Raw genomic sequence first — 16,359 nt, 5'->3', positions numbered from 1 at the left:
TCCAGGCTATCACCATCATTACATGTGTTTTTGGAGAGGTAACAGTTCATAGATGAGCAAGCTGTGGTGGATCTCCAGCTGAGGGCAGGCACTGCAGCTCCCTGTCACTCCTTGGGCAGAGGCAGTGCAGCTGCTCCTGAGAACTCCTGCACCTGAGTTTGCTGGATTTGATTTTACCACCTTGGCTGGTTTCACTGAGGCATTTGCTCTGGGCTTTGGTTTTTCAAGGTGCTCCTCAAAAGAGCCTTCAGAAGCCTTTAGGAACAGGCTGCCACTTCTCTCCCACCCTGCTCCCTTGCACCCTGGGAAGAAAAGCAAGGATATATTTTTAGAAGATGGCATTGGGATAAAAATGGCTATCAAAAGCAGGTGGAAGGAGGTGTCCTTTTACACCCAAGGCAGGCTGATGGTGGCTATTTAGGGTGTATTCCTGCAGTGGGTGCTGTTACCTGATGTGATCCAGCCCCCTCCTGTTGCCTTTTGGGTTGTGCATGGTGGGTAATGCAGGGAGATTTACCATTAGCTCTGAATTATGGATTAACTTGGCCCTGGAGGAAACAAACGTTTCAAGAAAGAGCAACAGCAGCACTAAAATTAATGAGCAACAGAGGTAATGAAACACTAGTCCCATTCAGGAAAAAAAAAAAAGCAATATAAATATAGTAAGAGAGTGCATCAGATTCAATTTAATTAACCTGTGGTTAATAGGTTAAATAATTAAGATAAATTAATTAAACTGACTAGAAAGAAATCATGTGTTTTGTTAAACAACTCACCTTATTCCATGTTATATAGAAAGTATTACTATTTGTCAAGTTATTATAGTCAGTGTAGGATGGGGTTTATGATCTGACATAATTACTGATCTGAGAAATGTGACACAAGAAGGTGAAAATAATTAATCAGGCAGCATAGAGGATGTGTGCTCTGGGTATTAAACCAAACAATTACAGCTAAAGTGACGAGGAGAAAATCAGCATAGCATAACCAGTGATAAAATTTAGCTGTGAGGAATATTAGTAAGCTGTAATATGTATTAATATATTTTAAACATAAAGCCTGATCCATTTTTTAACTGTATGGATTTAACAAAAAATGGTGTAATGACACTGTGTGTGGTCCAGCTGCACCTGGAAAGGAGGAGGAGAAGGAAAGATGTTCTCATTTTCAAAGTGATTTTTCCAATTTGTCAAGCTTTTTGAATCCTCAAAAATGTCTTTGCAGATTTATTTCATTCAGTACAAAGGTGATGTATTTCAGATTAAAGATGAACTTAAAGACCTAAAATGGCTGGGTTTGTGTACTGAAAACTTGTGAAGTTTATTTACTTCCCCTTCCAGGAACTTTAATGGGAGTTTTATCATCCCTGTAACTCCATAACATTGGCAGCTGGGACCAGGAATTTTTTTCAGAGCATGAGACTTTTCTAATTTTACACCTACCAACACAAACACCTCTTACACTTCCTTTATGATACTTCCAGCCTTGTGAAAGTCATGTCAGACCATCAACATTAAATGCAGTGAGCAAAACAGTAAAGGATCAGTCACTGGGTTTGACTACAGGAAATAACATCAACTGTTTTTTTTAGTGAAAACAGAAGACTTTGTACAAGAATGTCTGAGTGAAAGATAAAACCATCAATCATGTTGGAAAGCAAAATGCTTTTGATGATTTACGTTGTTTCTGAAAGTCAGTAACAGAAAGATGAAATTCAGCAGGAGAAAAAAAGTGACTATTAAGCCAAATAGCTCAGATCTGTAAACCTCCCAACATGTCAATATCCAAGTCCCCTTGGGGATGTAGAGTTAGAAATAATCACACTAAATTCAAAGTTCATCTCATGCTGTAATGTTAAAATTATGTGCACATGAATTTGATCATGCAAAAAACCCCACAGAAGCTGAAGTGCCTGCTGACTGGAATGATCTTTTTTATTGTACACCAAACTCTAAATTCCCTCATGGTGGTCTTCCAGTGCAGGATTAATTAAAGAAAATACTACATCAAGTATCCTTTCTACTTATAAATGTCTCACAGGTTTGTGTAATCTCCTACTGAAGCTATTACTAGAATGCCTTATAGATCAAAATCTCTAATTAAACATTAATTCCCTTAAAACATTTTCAAAGCCTTAATTTTAGTAACTTGCAAGTTTTATTTGCCTGCCACAGCATGCTGGCTTCTTGTAATCAGTATTTAATAACCTGTACAGTTTAATCCCAATGTAATGTATTTGGCAATGACAAATGAAATTGAAAAACCCTGCTGTAAATCTAGATGGTACACTGGGATGCTTTTCTTACTATCTTAATTTATTGCAGAAAAAAAAGAAAGTCCTGTCTCCCTTTAACCCTTAAATGAGTATTATTTTTTGAAGAGGAGATTATAATTCTTTTCTTGACTTTTATATGTAATTTAGTGAGGATTGGAAGAGTGAAGAGTCGAATCCAACAGCTCATAAGTAATGCACCAAAAGCTTGTCTAACTGAAGAGCAAGCAGATAATCACACTTTCTCCTGAGAGGGTTTTTGGGGTATGGTCCACTGCATATGAGCACTTTGGGAAAACTCAGCCTCTTTGCCACAGACCACCACTTTTTGGATAAGGGTACTTGCAGGTTCCTCTGCAGGTCAGCTGTGGGCTATGGTTTTTCATTTCAATTATGAAACGTTTCTTTCATCCTTATTTGAGAGCTCAAGCAGCACATGCTGACCCTGGCTGGGCTTTGGGGGCTGCACTGGGGGTTTCTGCTCAGGCTTTGTGTTTTTCCTGTGCATGTGCTGCTGTGATAGCCCTGCCTGTCAACAGCCTTTCCCAGCCTCCTTCCAGAGGCTCCCCAGCAGCCCAAGGCCATTGCTGCTCCCTCATCTGATCCTTGGAAGCTGCTCAAGGAGTTGCTTTGTTGTGATTCATATCTCTGATGCCCACAAATGCCCAGTGGGCTTCATTTCCAGTTCCTGGGATGCTCTGCCTCACCAGCACCGTGGCCTCAGCACCAGCAAGGCTGGCCAAGAGCAGCCTTTTATCACTTTTAAAGCAAATCAGCAAAAATCTTGCAGCAGATTGAACACTCTCAGCTGTAGAATCATTAGAAAAATATTCTCTGCTCACTGGATTGTAGAGCTGGAGGTTTTGCCACATGTGACAGTCATAATCACATCTAAACATTACTCAGAGGTTCAGTGTCATTTCATCCATCCTGCCTGGGCAATTTCTTGCCTTTTCTGTTTTTCAACTTAATCACTTTTGGTTCATGTATAAAGGATAAAAAAGGTAGGATTTTTTTTTTTTTTCTGAAAATCAGATGGACATGTTTTTAAGCTCCCAGGCAGGCACAGTTCCATGTTCCCTCTCCACAGATGAGTTTGGCCTGTGTCAAGTTGTGAAGGGGAAAACCCATCTGGTTACTTAGCTGGGATTTTTTTTCCCTGGAGTAAATCTAATACCTGAGCCTTAAAAATCATGGATGTTCTAGAGACAGTGAACTGAAAGTAAAGTTGATTACATCTCCCATTTTCCAGGTCAGCAGGGAATATTTCATCCAAGTTCCTTTATCTCAAGTGACTTTTTTTTTCACTTCAAGTGCTCAGAATTCTGGACACCAGTCAGAGGATGTTGTTCATTATTGTTCCAGCCAGGACATGGCATATTGGAATTACTCTTTAAGGACTCTCAGGACACTGCCAACCCAACCACCCTTGTCCTTGTGGGGCAATTCCACTGGGCAGATGTTCACTGGGAAAAGACAGGTCCAGGAGAGCCCCAAGACACCTGGATGACAACTTCTTGGCAGAGGATCTCAGGGAGGTAATGTGGAGAGGTGCCCTCTGTGCTTTGCTGCTTGTTCCCAGAGAGGCTCTCGTGGGTGAGGTGGTGACAGGTGGCTGTCTTGGCCACAACGACCATGAAAACACTGATTTTCAAATCTCTGGTGCTGCTGGAACCCATCTGGGTCCTGAGGTGGCTCACTGAGCACTGCTGGCAAATCAGCATCTTCTATTGGCATGTCCTGCTGCAGGGAAGGTGTTGGGTGCTTTGAGTCTCTGTGCAGTAACCAGGGACAATTATAGTAAACAAGGTGACCCCCGTGGCAGGGAGAGATGATGAGGAGGACTCCATCTTATCAGAAGGCTAATTAATTACTTTATTATACTATATTATTCTACATTATATTACACTATATTACATTACATCTACACTGAATCTGCACAAAGCACCCAACTCAACTCAACTGCACAGAATCTTGTGACTGTCTGCTGACAGACAGCTTGGACACGTGCTTGGCCCTGACAGGCCAAGGAAAAAAACACCATCACTTTGGGTAAACAATCTCCATATTGCACTCCACTTTGGCACAACACAGGAGCAGCAAATGAGTTAAGAATTGTTTTGATCATTCTTTTCTCTGCTTCTCTCACTGCTTCTCTCAGTGTGAATCCCACAGACAGTGACAATTCTCCAGAGCCCTTTGCAAATATTAAAAAAAATTTATTGACCACTGAAGTATCCCAAGTGAACTGATTTGAACCCGGCAGTGGGCACTAATCATCCAGCTGCAGCTCCATGCAGGAGCACCAGAGCAGGGTGCACAGAGCCTGCAGAGCCCGCCGGGAGGGCTGCCTGTGCATGGCCCGCAGCTCCCCGAGGGTCTGGGCTGCCAGCTGGCTCCGGGAGGAGCAGGGAGAGCAGCAGGGGCTGCCGGAGCCGGGGCTCTGCGTCCCTGCTGCTGGCAGCTGCTCGTCGGAGGCAGAAGGAGTGGCCCCCTCCTCCTGCAGAGAGTCCCGCAGGAGCTCCGGATAGTCGGGGTTGACCCACACCGTCCTGATTGTGATCCGGCGCCAGTTTTCCTGCGGGGATGTTCTGCTGCTGTTGTTTTCCCCCTGGGATGGCTTGGGGGTTCTGCTGACTTCCCCTTGGGAAAGCTCTCGCTCCATGTAGTTTCCCCCTGGGCACGGTTGGAGGGGATGGCAGATTTCCCTCTGCTCCTCCTCGCTGGACCAGGAGCCTTCCCCAAGCTCTGGCGCTTCCAGCGCTGACCCAGGCCCGCTGAGGGTCGAGGCTGTCCCCTGGGCAGATGAGGGGCCTGGGGGAGAGCAGGGGCTCTGCAGGGGTGGGACGTGGCTCTGTGCCCCTGCTGAGGACACCTGCTCGGCCAGGGCTGCTGCCTCTGCTGCCTCAGGAGGGGCATTTGGGCAGCGCTGCTCGTTCTGGGGCCGCCTGAAGTTCATCTGTGGGACAGAGGAGGCATGGCGTGGAGGGGGCTGTCTTGGCACAGCTCCAGCTCAGCCTTGTGCCACCAGCAGCCTCTCCACCCTGCCCCACTGCTCATCCTTCACCTCTTCAGGCTCAGCAGCCCCTGGGTGGGCAGGGATTTGGGATTCACCTTTTCCCGGCTGGGTGTGTCTGTCATGCTGTCCCGCAGAGGTTCTCAGGCCGCTGCTGCCTCCTGAGAAAGGTGCTCTGGGGCAGTGGCACACCAGGCCTCTGTGCCCAAAAAACCCCCAGAGGTCACAGTGGCCTCTGGGCACAGCAGGGCCCCTATGTCACAAAGAGCCCTGGAACATGCCTCTGTCACCAAGGGACACAAAGGAGACTGTCACAAAGGGACACCCCAGCAACCACAGAACCCGCCAGAGCCGGCTGTGCCCAGCACAGGACAGCCCTGCTCTCCCCTCCAAGCCCCTGGCTGGTCTGATCCCACCAGACCCTCCCTCTGGACTCCTGATCCCTCTGCATCAGGACTGACTTGGCCTTGGGCCTTTTTTCTCTCCAAGCCTTGATGGGGGCAGCTCACATAGGGGATCATTCCTAGAGGTGTTCTGTGTTTTAACTCAGCTCTCAGCTGCCTAAAAGTGGTGCAGTCACCAAGTGCCTGGTGTGAGCTCTTGGAGCTTATTTCAGTCATCCAGCTTGGGAACATTTTGGTTACAAAGGGGAAAATAAGCTTTGTTTGGTCAATGAATGCTTAGAAAACTCAAACTTTTATTGATAAATAATACTCGGAGCTCCAAACGAAATATTCAGTTAATGAGACAGAAAAAAAAGCTGGTGCTTTTTCTTTACCAAATATTCAGTAAATGAGGCAGAAAAAAAGCCTGATGCTTTCTAGTCTTCATTTGACTAATTTAAGAAAAATAGATAAGATAAAACCAGTGTGAGAGAGAGAATCCACATGTTGCTGTTACTCTGTGTTGGATAGCTGCCTTCCCCAAGAAAAATTCACTGGAGAAATTCACGCCCCAAGGCCTGTATTTATTGCTTGAGGAGTAAGTGACGTATTTCAGGGATGTCATTATTTACAGGATCAATATTGCTATTTAGCCAGATGGCTGGCCAAGCACAGACAAATGCTGTCTGCTATAATTCCTTTATTTGTCTATTGATCCATCTCTGCACCCATTTTGCTGATCAAACAGATGGATAGAGCAGGACCAGGAACAACTTATTCCTACTTTTCCCACATCAGTAATAGGATTTATCTCACATAACTTCCCACTCAAAAGCTACATGAGCTTGGACAAACCTGGAGCCTTATGGAAAGAACAAAATGGATTCACCCCATCTATTTTAGGCAGAACCCCTCACCTCCTGGGGCAGCCCACCCCAGACAAAAGCAACCCACATCCCCTCCTGCCTACAAGTCTCTCAACACCAGAGAACTACATTAACACTTTAGCAAAGTGTTGCATTGCTTAGAGCAGAATATGTGATTCTAGGAGGACTGTGTAGAAGTGGAAAGGATGGCTACAAGAATTTCCTGGATTCAGAATATTCATGGAGGATGTAGAGAGATTTTTTTCAGATCTGCTCAAGCATACAGAGTACCTCATGTTGGCCCAAGCTGTTGCTTACTTGCTAGGAAAACATGATCTAGTTAAAGGTTTCTGATCACAGGGTGACAACCCACGGTGAGGGTTCCTCACCTCCACACCAAGCAGGAACAGCTCCAGTGAAGTGGGTGGAGCTGATGAACCAGAAATCACTGTCAGCTGCAGATGGATTCCCAGATGGAGAGGAAAGATGTTTTGAAAGATTGAGTGAAATGCAGTTTTAAAAATCCAGGTGTTTCACAGAAGGATCCCTGATGGAACACATTCACTGAGCTTGTTCTGTGCAGAGGTGTGATCAGGGGGAGGATATGGAGATTAATGTGCTGAAAAATTCCATGGAAATGTATGGGAGTGGGGGATGCTTTCTGGGAACCAGCCAGGTCACTGCAGAAATATAACAGGTGATTTTTGGAGAGTGAGATGAAGCCAAAACACTCAAATTTATGTTGTGTATCTCCTCATCACAGGGATGGTGACAGTGGCTGTGCTGGGGATGGGGCTGTTTGCCAGTCACCCCCTACATCCAATATCAGCCCTGTCATTGCCTTCAGCACCCACAGAGGTCTGATTTAACACACTCAGGTGCTAGCAGCCAAGTTGCTAAAGAGAATTTCTGGGCTGTGACCAAACCTGACCAGCCATGGGGCTGTTTGTTTTTCAATACAGTTCCAAGAAGACAAAAGAGATGAGCATCTCAGTTTTCACCTGGCAATAGCAGCTGTCACCCTGCTGATAAACAGATGGTTTGAAACCATCCTGTTTTTCTGGAAACAAGGCAAGGCCTCTCCAAACAAACATGAGCAATGCTTGGGGAAGTCAGCCTAAACAGTCAAGGCAAAACACACGAGGAACCTTTGGTGTCTTGAGGATGATCACTTGGGGCATCTCTGATCCAGCTCCATGCCCTGAGGATGGGCTGGTCCAATGGGCACAGCGTGGGAAGTTCACCAAAGGGAGGAAGTCTCCCTCGGTCTCACAGGGTGCTTCCCAGGCTGACATGGGGCAGAGGAGGGGCTATATCTATCTATATCTATCTATCTATCTATCTATCTATCTATCTCTATATCTATATCTAATCTCTATATCTATATCTATATCTACATCTACATCTAATCTATATCATCTATATCTATATATATCTCTATATCTCTATATCTCTATATCTATATCTATATCTATATCTATCTATATCTATCATCTATATCTATCTATCTATCTATATTTACATCTATATCTATCTATATCTATCTATATCTATATATCTACATCTATATCTAGTCTATATCTACATCTACATCTAATCTATCTATATCAGCTATATCTATCTATATCTAATCTCTATATCTATATCTATCTATATCTATCATCTATATATATCTAGTCTATATCTACATCTATATCTAGTCTATATCTATATCTAATCTATCTACATCAGCTATATATATCTATATCTATATCTATATCTACATCTACATCTACATCTACATCTAATCTATCTATATCATCTATATCTATATATATCTCTATATCTCTATATCATCTATATCTATATCTATCTATAGCTATGATTAATGTTTTCATCTAGGATTTGTTAGATTGATTTAGATAAAAGCTGGGCCACATATTGAGGATGGGGGGTGGTTGAAAATATTTATTCTCAACCACCCTTTTCTCCCCTCTTTTCTCCCAGGCAAATTGTGGGCCAAGTTTATCTTCCCTCCAGTCACAAAAGGAGTTGGCACCAGGCTTGGGAGAGCTGGGGTTTGGTGTCATCTCAAAAGAAAGCACCACTGAGTCCAGCAGAGAAGTTCATTTAGCAAAGCCTGTCAGCTTGAACAGACTCACTGGCCTCAGCTGGTTTTAGGCTACATCTGAATAAGATGGACAAAGCATTGCTTTAAAGTGAGGAAGAGGAATTTGACTAAAGCCACTGTAATAATTAATCTTGTGATGGGCAAGTCATGCAAATTAGGTGAATGTAGAGAGGCTGGGAACCCTCTGCCCAGGCCTGAGGCAGTTCAGACACCTTTGTGCCACTCTGGGTTCCTGTTACAGTGGAGAGATGTGGGTCCTAACCCATGGTCCACCCCTGCTCTGTGGTTCACCTCCTCCTCTGCAGTCCACCCCAATGTGGAGGAAGCACAGCCAGAATCAGCCATTTAAAACCTCACCTTTCAAATATTTCTCACAGGTAAATCTAATAAAAATCATATTTTGTCACACGCAGGTGTGTTTGATGAGTGGTGCTTCACTGAGGTCTCCTACAGGACCTGGGTTTGTCTCATTCTAAACCTGTCAATAGTCCCGGTGAATTTAAACACTGCAAATATTTCAGTTTGAGGGTGAATGTGCCTGGGTGTTTCAGTGGAGTGTGAGAGCATACAGCTAACACTCCTCTGTGGCACCCACTGAAGTGGTGGAGCCAAGCAGAAACCCCAGTGAGCTGAGAAATGCTCCTTGCTCAGGAAAAGCAGGCTCCTGCCTGTGCTTCCAAAGCCCTGTGATGGGACATCTCCCAGAGAGATGGGAGCACCTCCAGTGGGTTCCTCTAAAACCCACGGCAGGTCTGACTCAAAGCTCACTCAGGGTAAAAGTGCCATTGATTTTCTGTGGGATTTTAAATCTGTTTTTCCATTAAATGCACTCAGCTTTTAGAGAAGGACAGTTGGGATATGAACTAATTTAGCTGAAGTTCCTGGACTTTGCCATTTCATGTCCATTTTGGATTGAAGTTAAACTAGGTTCTTCACAGAATCACAGAACAAGCTGAGTTAGAGGGGACTCCCAAGGATCATCCAGTCCAGCTGCTGGCCCTGCACAGCCCCATCCCCAGGAGTCACCCCCTGTGCCCCAGAGCATTGTCCAGACACCCCCTGAGCTCTGCCAGGCTGGTGCTGTGACCACTGCCCTGGGGAGCCTGCTCAGTGCCCAGCCACCCTCTGGGGGCAGAACCTTTTCCTGATATCCCACACAAACCTCCCCTGACACAGCTTCAGGCCATTCCCTGGCTCCTGTCCCTGGGCACAGAGCAGAGATCAGTGTCTGTCCTTTCTCTTCCCCTCACAAAATTTTTTCACAATTCAGCACAGTGAGAACACTCCCACCAAGATACTCACTGCTTCTTATAAGGTGCTGTTGTTCTGACAATCACTTTTGCTTTCTTTTACTTTTTTATTGGTTTTAAGTTTGGTGTTTTTTGGGTCTTTTTTTTTGGTTTTTGTTTTTTCACCCTCAGGGGATGCTTTAACAGCAATTTCACAGGAATTCAGTTTTGGTTTTGTTTGCAATAATTGTTGTCACTGGAGTGAAAAAGAAATCCACAGGAGCAATTACTGGTCATGAGAGAGTGAATAAATGAATTAATTATCTTCAGCTTTGCTATTATTTTCATGCACATAATGATGGCACAGGCTGGTGCACTGTCTACAGTGTGTTTAGGGGAGGGAGAAAAATTCTCTAAAAGCCTGTGGGAGATAATGAGTCTGAACCTCCCCCCTGAAAACAGTGTATTTTAGTTCTGTGGCAACCTCAGTGCCAAGACCTGAGAATGAACAGGTTCCTATGGATGACACCAGCAGAGACAGAAATCAGATTGCCTTGGGAACAGAGAAGGAATATTCTTCCCTGACCTTCACATGGGCTGAAGCAACCGTGCTTGCTCCTTCACCTTCCAATCATTTGCCTCTCTGCCATGAGCTGCTAAAATAGGGCAGAGATAGAGCCAGCCTCTGTGGCAGTTTGGCATCTAAAATTAGCTCCTGCAACAGAAAACACCTTGAGTTTGGCCTGATTCAGTTCAGTTGATGTTTTTGCTATTTCTTCACTATTTCAGTAGGAGGAGGTGGGTGGCTGCTTGTGTGTTCCAGGACCATCAAGCATCATCAGCCACAGTGACAACACAAATGCCATATGCTATACCCAGGGAAGGAGCAGGAAAGTCACTGCCAGCACTGGAATTATCAGAATAAAGGCAAAAATAATATCCTGTGGTCACTTTGCTTTCCTGTCTCCAGCACAGTTGTTTGTGTCCCACATCAGCTTCTCCACAGCTTTCTGCTGTAGTTTCAAAGGGTCAGGGTGGTCCTGCACACGAATTTCCTTCATACCGAACAAACTGCAAAGCCTTTTTGTGCCCCAAATCAGAGGATTTGAGAAACACGTGATTTTTTTTTTTCCTCAAGAAAAGTGTGTCCTATAGCACCCTGCACTTTCTGAGGACAAAACCTTGGTTTTGCTTAGTTGTCTTTGTATTTTGCTCCTCAGTTAAACCTGTGAAAGTTGCTCAGGAGGGAGCAGTCCAACAGTGAAGCAGCTGTGACATCTAGTGGTGTTTGTGGCTGTTACAATGCACGGAAAAATCCGGGAATCGTGGAGTGCTTTGGGTTGGAAGGGACCTTAAAGATCACCTTGTTCTAACCCCTGCCAAGGGCAGGGACACCTTCCACTAAACCAGGCTGGTCAGGGCCTCGTCCTTGAATAATTCTATGAATGGGGCAGCCTCAGCTTCTCTGGCCAATGAAAAATATATACTAAATAATATTAAAAATGAAATATATATATACTGAGTGAAAACTGATTTTGTGCTTTAAAGGATATAGCCAGAGGGATCTCACAAAGGTCTCAAGTGCTGCCACTGCAGTGCCTTCACCACTGCTGCTTCAACTTTAACTGCAAGGATGTGAAATGAGGATTAGCCCCTGTGGATTTAGTTTAGACATTTGTATACGTTTTGTAGACATTCAAGAACTAGTCCTGATCAAAGGCTTTCAGTGGAACATTAACTTGGTCCTGCAGAACTTTGCACACTGACATTGCTGTGCCAGCAAAATTTCTGCAATTTCTGCAAAATTAAAAACCTGAAATAAAAGTCTTCCCTTTAGAAAACATCTGGGTTCTTTTAATGTTGTCAGTTACTTTTGCAAGGACAAAGCTGGCTTCAGTGTAACAAGAAATTAGAGCAAATATATTTTTTTCTTTAGGTTCAAGATAAATCCTGCCATGGAATAAACCTATATTCATATTTTATTCTGGGGCTGTTAAGCCTCCAGAGAAATGGTGGACTTTAGAGAACTTCTACTTTTCATCAATCCCTGAAAAGCAATTTTAGTGCAAAAAATTCCAAAGAGGTGTTTGTGAAGCTGTTGTGTCCAGCTCTGGGATTTCCAGACTGCACACGACCTGTCTGACCACTGAAAATGAGCTGATGGCATCCAAAAAGGGAGTAAAAATGTAATTTGTCAGCTCAGTATTTCTTAAGGTGTTAACATATATTCAGATTGGGCAGGGCTCTGAGAAACTTGGTCTAGTGCAAGATATCCCTGCTCATGATGGGGAATTGGCCTAGAGGGCCTTTAAATGTTCCTTCCAACCCAAAGCATTCTGTGGCTCTGTGATGCAGAATTAAATGGGAGCTGCAGCTGAGTTTCTCTCTGTGCTTTTGTGCATGTGTCTCCAGGAGAGGTGGGTGAACATCACTGGAACTAAGGGAATAGCCCCAGGAGACTGCTGGAGGGACAAGTTTGTCACCTGGGGATAAGAAAAGCCACCAGTTCCTGCTGCAGGGCCCCAGAACGCTGCCCTGCCCTGCCCAGTTGTCCTGCAGTGGCCCAACCAATCTCCCAAGGAAATAGCTGATGACAATGATGGGGAACAGGACAAAAGGGAAGGAGCTGGATTTACTGCTCTCCCTGGTGAAGGTGAACACATTGTTCCATGTGTTTGTGACTTCTGGGCACACCAGACCAGACCAGACCAGACCAGACCAGACCAGACCTGATCTGTTGTAGGCTGTGCTACATTTAGCCAGGTTGAGACCTTCCTCTTGGCTGTGGCTTTTGGGTGCTCCCAGTCCTCACCCCTCTTTTATTTTCTGATGCTGATGTTCAGAATTGTTTCTTAAACCCCACAGGAGTAAAAAAAAAAAATCAATGCTCCATGACTAATTATGTACAGACACTTGAACCACAGCATTTCAGGGATGCTGAGGTCAAAAGGAATGTTCTGATTTCCACTGCTGCACTTCTGGCCCTTAGATGTCAGGGTTTTATCAGCTTTCAGCTCAACTCCTGCTGAGATGCACCCTACAATCCTGAAACCTTAAAAACCAATGTGGCCTCCAGGGAAGAAGGGATCACGCGGAAGAAGAAGAATCACACAGGGATTAATTGGTTTTTGGTGGAGTCTTTTTCAGGGCAAAGAATTAGGATTGGAATGAAATGGTTTTTAAGGTCCCTTACAACTCAAACCATTCCATGATTCTATGAAATAATTAACAGCCAAACTCAATTCCTGACAGCAGGGGGACAAGCCATGGCCAGAGGCTTTTCTGGCATATGCATTTCAAGGAACTTGCATCCCATTTTGCTCCTGCTTCTTCCAGTATGGCAGAGGCTTTGCAGGATCCTGTATCCTGCTCCAACACCAGGAAAACCCCATGCAGGGTCTCTGAGAACAGAATTTGTCCCAGTCTGCTGTTTTCCCTTTGTGAACCCCTCCCATCTTCTGGTCTGCTTCACTCCTTGTTACCAGCAGTGCAACCTGATGATCTGGAAGTGCAGCTCTGCAGGATGTGACCTTTCCCAGCTCTGTGGGGCAGCCCCAAGTCTGACATCCCTGTTTTCAATAAACCAGATCACTGTGCTTGGCTGCCCTGTCTCCAGCAGGGACAAAGGCAGTGGAAGGTGAACGGCTGCAGCCCAGTGAACTGCTACAAAAACCCATCAAATGTCAAGCTTTTCTCTAAGACCTGGAGCTGCTGAAGCATTTCTGGCAAAATTTACTGAATAAAATGAGTAAGCTCTGATAAACCCCTGATATGTGACAGAGCCAGACTTGGTTCAAATCACAGAGCAAAGGAAAAAAACCCACTATTTAGATGAAGATTAAAAAACCCACTATTTAGATGAAGATCACCACAGGTCTTTGGCAGCACCTTCCTTCCAGGAGAAATCCAAGCCATGATGGACCTGAAAGGATCATTTTGGGGCTGGCAGGCTGCAGGTGTCCATCCTTGGGACTTCCCAGTGTTTCCAGTGTTGATGTTGTGACCACAGTTGGTGCCAAGCTGAAATCTGATCTCCTGTTTGTGAAGCACTGTAGAAATGTCAGCCTCTTTAGAAATACCAAGCCACAGCTTAGGGGACGAGGGTAGTATTTGTGTGCTTCTTTATTTTCATTTGGCATTAATAATACTGAGCCCCCCAAAGTAACTATACCAATAGCAGCACAAAAGTTTGCAGGATTTTTCAGAAGCAAAATATAGAATTTGTTTGCTGAAAGCATAATGGGGACTGTACAGAAAAAGAGCAAGCTGGATGATCCTTTTCTTGCTCCACCTACACCCTCCCTGCTGTAACTCTTCACTGGTCCTTATCTCTGCTCTCTGGAGTTACAGAAGTCCCAGCAAAGTTAATTTCTAACTAATTCCTCAGCAGATGCTCTCAGCCATAGCTCTGTTACTGAAAACCATAGGCTGCAGGTTAAAAATAAAGCAGGTTAAAGCACAAGTGTGGCTAATCCCTCCAGAGGAAATCCTCAGCTCTGAATTTCTCTGTGCTCTTTTCAAAGGAAAGGAGAGCAGTGGTCCAGCTCCTCCCAGTCACTTTCCCAGGGCTGAGATGCTGGGATTGTTTTTACTTACAGCCTATAAATTAAATTATAGAAACCCACAAACTTGTCTGTTTTTAGAAGGGTCAGCTCCCCTTAGCTGCTGGAACGTGAGGCCAGGTTTAGTTTCACACTTGGGTTCCTGCCTTGATTCCAGGGAGATGGTGGGGAATGATCAATTTATTTGCACATCCCTAGGCTCCAGTGATAGGAGGTGATGATGCCACTACAGCTAACAAGACTCATGAGGATTTCAGGCTGCTGGGCTGTTTTATTGAGGGTAAGATCAGACATCAGATCAGACATCAGCTGATGCCAGAAATGTAGGTCCAGAGTCATCACTGAGGTGAGTAAGGGCTAAACCAGCTCAAGAACTTGTCCCTGGTTTAGCAATTCCCTAAATACAGGTTTCCCCTCCAAGGATGGCCTTCCTGCTAAACCCTCCCTATTGGAACCTGCATTGGTCAATGGGATGTCTTTTAGCTCTGGCCAGGAACACCAGGAGACAAACCTGCTTCAGATTCTGAATGGGAAATCAGGGGTGGTTTTGATGCTGTTAAATACCTGCCCACAAAGTCCATTTTGTGGCTGTACCAACAGTGCAGTTTGTACACATGCCAGGCTGAACACAACCTGAAGTTTTTTAATCTGGAGCCTTTAGTTTTTCAGTCTGAGTTTATTGATGGATCAAGTGTGTGACTCCTGCCACACAGCTACAGAATGGTTTGGGTTGGAAGGGACATTAAAAACCACCCTAGGTCCACCCCCTGCCATAAGTGGGGACACCTCCCACTAGGCCAGGCTGCTCAGAACCCCATCAAGTCTGGTCTCAAACACTTCCAGGGATGGGGAATTCACAGCTTTTTGGGCAACAAGATTATCCCAAAGGATTTCTGCCTGGTGGGAAGCTCACCACAATGTTTGTGGCATGAAGGGCTGCAGTCCCAGGACAGTGAGCAGTCCTTGGGCCACTAGAACTGGGTCAGACTGAGCTTTGTGAGGCAGCCCCTGTCACTGCTACCTGAGTGTTGATAATTGCTGTATTGTTTCTCCATGGGCTGAATGGGTGCTTTCTAGGCAGTTGAATAAATCAGCAAAATTAATGTTGTTGGGACAGAGTGTTCTCTGACAGGAACCAAACCACTGCATTGAAAAAATTGAAAATAAGTTTACTTTTCCTCAATTCCATGTATGTCTGGCTAATTAGATATTGTACAGCTTGTTTCTATACCCTGAAACTTCAAGAGTTAGAGTGATGATGCCTTGCATTAATGTTAATTACAGAATCAAGACTCTATACACAGTAAGGTTTTGAATGCAAAGGACTGAAGAGATGTTTCTGCTACTGAGGTTTAAAAAAACAAGCCATCAAACCAACAACCCCTACCTCATTTTATATGATCCTATTAAAAACACTAAAAAAGTGAAATGTTCCTGTGTACAGAATGACAATACATCGGCAGCTAACTCAAATTCTATAATCTCCACAAGACTCTTAGTGAAAGCCTGAAGGAAAAATTGATTTGGAAACGGATCCAGGTATAAATCTTTTAGTAGTGAGGGGGTTCCTTATAAAATCAGTGTGTGTGTCCTCCTAAGGGGATACTTCATGAGAAGCTTAACATTTGGATGCTTCATTCATTACAGCCTCCTTCCAACCTCAGTTTTAGGGACACAATTAATTAACAAATCAGAAAGAAATCAGAGTATGACTTGCTTGTTTATTTTTGCTCTGAAGCAATACTTTGTCTCTTTTCTCAACCACTCCCATAGCCCTCCCCACTCCATCTATGCCCAGAAATACACAATTATTTGTACTGGTTACAGTAATGTTTCTGGAGGCAGTTGATGGCTTGGCTTGAATCAGGTAACACACGGTGGCTCCTCCCAACCTGACCCCTCCTGTGATCCTGTGAGGTGA

Source organism: Agelaius tricolor, unplaced genomic scaffold (genome assembly GCF_023055355.1).
Source record: "Agelaius tricolor isolate 1412-34295 unplaced genomic scaffold, bAgeTri1.0.p SCAF_24, whole genome shotgun sequence".
Taxonomy (NCBI): domain Eukaryota; kingdom Metazoa; phylum Chordata; class Aves; order Passeriformes; family Icteridae; genus Agelaius; species Agelaius tricolor.
Note: the sequence above shows the minus strand (reverse complement) of the source record.